This window comes from Palaemon carinicauda, chromosome 29, assembly GCF_036898095.1.
Source record: "Palaemon carinicauda isolate YSFRI2023 chromosome 29, ASM3689809v2, whole genome shotgun sequence".
NCBI lineage: Eukaryota > Metazoa > Arthropoda > Malacostraca > Decapoda > Palaemonidae > Palaemon > Palaemon carinicauda.
In genome coordinates, this window is record NC_090753.1 from 44903460 (window position 1) to 44908459 (window position 5000).

A 5000-nucleotide genomic window follows, 5' to 3' on the forward strand; every position below is an offset into this window, starting at 1 on the left:
AGAGGCCACCACCTACTAGGATTAATGGTCTCCACACTAGGGCGGTTCTTGACCACTGAAGATGGAATGTCGAAGCAGGACTCCGTATATAAGCCATCAAAACAACACCTGCATTTCAGTTCACTCTTGACAATGAGCAGAAACCTTCTCACTGCTCGAAACTGGTAGAGTCGAAGAATGTGTTAAACTTAACTCCACGTAATTTATAATTTTTTTGTACAAAAGTGACCATTACTTTGTGTGCACTAACATTGTTGAGTGGAAGGATGTGTTAAACTTAACTCCACGTAATTTATAATTTTTTTGTACAAAAGTGACCATTACTTTGTGTGCACTAACATTGTGATAGTGTTTTATACTGAAATCAACCTCATAATTTATTACCAATCAACAAAAACACGAGACTTGATAATGAAAAACAACCCTGCCCCTGCCATGAAAGATGACTTGAAAAAGACGAACGTAGTGTACCGATATAAATGCCCTGTCGAGGAATGTCCTCTATGTGCGCTTCATATTATCTGTACTTTTACAATGTGTTGTGATATATTAAAGACAAATTGTGAATTATATGGTCTTCATCACCTTCCTATTGATATATCCCTTTCCCCGTTATTGGCAGATTTTTCCAATGAAGAGAAAGAGATAATAAGAACAATAGAAAAATTAATTACAAAATTAACGCCACTGAGGCAGCAATCATTTTCAATAAAACATGCTTAAAAGAGGGTCTACTCCCGAAATATACAAATTTTAGACTGCAAGACCCCTCAGCACGTAATGACCCGAGGACCAGTTGTAGAACACCGGAGAGGGGTTCACTCTCTCGGCTAAAATTCTAAAGTATTGGCGTGTAGGTCTTGAAACTCACGTCTTTTATAATTAGATATATTGAAGAGTACAACTTGTATATCGGACGAGGTTTTAGCTGCAAACAAAAAAAAAACAGCTTGTCAATAAGAAAATACAGCAATGGTACAGGATTACATTAATTACAATAGGGTTCATTATAATACATAAATACAAGTCAATAAAGAAAATACAGCAATGGTACAGGATTACATTAATTGCAATAGGGTTCATTACAATAAATAATGGACTTACTGTACATCTTTTCCCAACGCCAATTCTATTTCAATTTCAGTTCAAAGAACATACATTCACAGGTGGTACCGTTAATCTCCTGCGAGTGATTAGTTATCGAGCCAAATGTGTGATTGGTCCTTCACACACGGAGAGACACACCTAAATCACCGCATCAGTCAACACAGCAAGCTGAGCGCAGAGATGCTCACACCACAGCGGACAGCCATGCACTGACAAGGTCCGGGGCCGTGACGTCACTCTGTCTAGCGCGAGATGCCCCTCTGAGCCGACCAATCATGGACCTAGACCATCGCTATGCCCATATAATGTTATGTTTTTGGCGCTTAGAGTTGGTCCTGGAGAACGTAATAAGGAAAACTAAATCAATCCTCATGGTTAACAAAGAACACAAAAAAAAAAAAAAAAAAAAAAAAAAAATTCTTGGAAATACGTTATGGCGTATGTGCTTTCAGGAGATCCCTCCTTCGCCGGCAATTGGATACTAAACTGCATGAAAAGAAAGATCTATATGGACGCCTTGCTCGTCTGCAGAGTGAATGGGCTGATATCCAGAACATCGCCATTGATCAAGCACGCCCTTCTGAAGAGGTCCCGGGATACATTGAGAGAGAGGAACAAGACTATCTAGACCATAGTATTATTGAAGGAAGTGATGAAAGGCAACCTGATGACAATGATCCACAAAGGAATCACCTTACCTACCCGGAAAATATCTCTTACCTCCTTGATAAACTAAAAGAGAAAGACCAACGAAATCGGATCAAAACTGTAATAAGAAAACTCATTAATATCAATGGAGGCAAACTTAGGATCGCAGAAAGAGGCAAGAATATGTAAATCTCACCAATTACGTTCCCACGCCTGCTCAAGAAGAAATATTATGCTTAGGCCTTAATTGCCACTACATGACCAAACCAAGACCGACTGACAAGAGATTGGAAATCGAGCTCCTCCCTGACACCATCCAAAAAATGAACTTAGATGTGCCCTACGGACGACTGATGCCCTCCAACCCCTACTCTTGGCAGAAGCCCTCACTGACCGTGGCCAACACCGGAGTGGGATTGTCACAAAGGAGATGAGAAATGCTGCCAAGGCTCTTAGATTGCAAGAAGGCATCACTTTACGCCGTGCAGATAAAACTGCCGCCTTTGTTCTCATAAATACAGAGGAGTACCATCAGAAACTAGATCAAATTTTGGCTGATACCTGATAATTTGAACGATTCTCCCGTAACCCCACTGAGGATATCAAGAGGGAAGCAAACAGCATTATACAAACCATCAATGCTGCCACCAACGCCGTCCATTTGCCACCTATTTCAGGTGATTTTGGGCTTGGCTACTTATACGGAAATGTAAAAACGCACAAGCAAGGGAACCCTCTCCGGCCTATTATCAGCCAGTGCCCTGCCCCTACATACCAGCTTGCTAAGAGACTGAACACCTTGCTCACACCCTATATCCCCAATAAATATTGTGTGACATCATCAGCAGAATTCCTAGAAAAACTGAGAAATTCCACAAATGACGGAGTTATTGCCTCCATGGATGTCGAGTCCCTGTTTACTAACGTTCCCGTGAATGAAACAATAAACTTCATAATGGACAGAGTTTATAGGGATACAACAACACCCACCCTCAACATCCCCAAGGCCTCTCTCCATGCACTATTAGAAATATGCACCAAGAAAGCCCCTTTCACTACCCATAAGGGCCATATATTTATTCAGAAAGATGGAGTCGCTATGGGGTCCCCTTTAGGCGTCCTCTTTGCTAATTTTTTTATGGGACTAGGCGAGGATAGAGTTTTTCGAAAAACCAGTAAACCAGACCTCTATGTGCGCTACATTGACGATACTTTCATAAAAACGGCCAATCAGGAGAGCATAGAAGAACTTCGCCAAATTTTCGAGGAATGCAGCTCGCTCAGGTTCACCTTAGAGCGCAGCCTCCAAGGACGTCTCCCCTTCCTTGATGTCCTTGTAGAAACCAGCAATAATAGCTTTAATACCTCGGTGTACGTAAAACAAACAAATCTCGGCCTATGTCTGAATGGTGACAGCGAGTGCCCTAGTCGGTATAAAACTGCAACCATTAAGGCTTTTATTCGGAGAGCCATTTCTCACTGTTCTTCCTGGAGAGGCACCCACGAGGAACTTGACAGAGTTACTAAAATTCTGGTGAATAATGGCTTCACGAATAAGGACATTAATCGGCAAATTAAAAAAGAAATTGAGAAATGGTACCAGAATGAAGGCCCTGATGATACCAACACGCCAGCAAAAATAAATCTATACTATAAAGGCATTATGAGCGTAAACTACAAAGAAGAAGAAAAGATTATGAAAAATATAATAATAAACAACGTTTTTAAAACGGCAGAGGATACTGAAATCAACCTCATAATGTATTACCAATCAGCAAAAACACGAGACTTGATAATGAAAAACAACCCTGCCCCTGCCATGCAAGATGACTTGAAAAAGACGAATGTAGTGTACCGATATAAATGCCCTGTCCAGGAATGTCCCGGAAGCTACATCGGGATGACGACGATTATCTTGCCATGTGCAACAGGGTGCAATAAAAATGCATTGCCTCCAAAAACATAATTTCAAGACAAAAAAGGGAGCATATAGTGAAAAATGTAACCATCATCGGCCGTGCCCCTGACAGCAAACGTCTCCGGATAATGGAAGCTCTTTTTATTCAACAACAAAGACCTAACCTCAACACCATGCAAGAGGGGACCTTATTGCCAACATGTATAAGGTCCACCACCAACAATAGTCCATGCAATAACAACTATGACAGGACTGATATAGCCGAAGGTCAAAACAGGGATTATCTCCTGACAGAACCAGAGTCAATAATCCCACCAAACATCCCGGCGAGGCAGAGGCCACCACCTACTAGGATTAATGGTCTCCACCCTAGGGCGGTTCTTGACCACTGAAGATGGAATGTCGAAGCAGGACTCCGTATATAAGCCATCAAAACAACACCTGCATTTCAGTTCACTCTTGACAATGAGCAGAAAACCTTCAACTGCTCGAAACCGGCTGAGTCGGAGGATGTGTTAAACTTAACTCCACGTAATTTATAATTTTTTGTACAAAAGTGACCATTACGTTGTGTGCACTAACATTTTGATAGTGTTTTATACTTCGTACATATTATCTGTACTTTTACAATGTGTTGTGATATATTAAGGACAAATTGTGAATGATATGGTCTTCATAACTTTCCTATTGATATGTCCCTTTCCCAGTTACTGGCGGATTGTTCAAATGAAGAGAAAAAGATAATGAGAACAATAGAAAAAGTTTATTACAAGATTAACGCCACTGAGGCAGCAATCACTTTCAATAAACCCTATTATTATTATTATTATTATTATTATTATTATTATTATTATTATTATTATTTTTCATGAAATTAGTGTAAATATTGTAAATATTGAAAGACGTGAAGTAAAATCTTTACAATATAACTGTCTAAATTGCTGTGGTTTCATTAACAAGGAACCCAGAAGTCATCAGAAAGAGAGAAAGTGTAACCTCTCAAGCTGGAAGTGCAAAACAAACTTTGCAATGAAGCTCATTAAATGCACAATTACTTGCAACCCATACCCGCCTTTGTGTTGTGATGGCAGCAAAGTGTTGCCACAGAGTGATAAAGGGAATGTTAAAAGCACATGACTATTAAAGTTCTCTATGACGTTTACTTTACTATATATATATATATATATATATATATATATATATATATATATATATATATATATATATATATATATATATATATATATATATATATTTATATATATATATATATATATATATATATATATATATATATGTGTGTGTATTTATATATACATATATATAT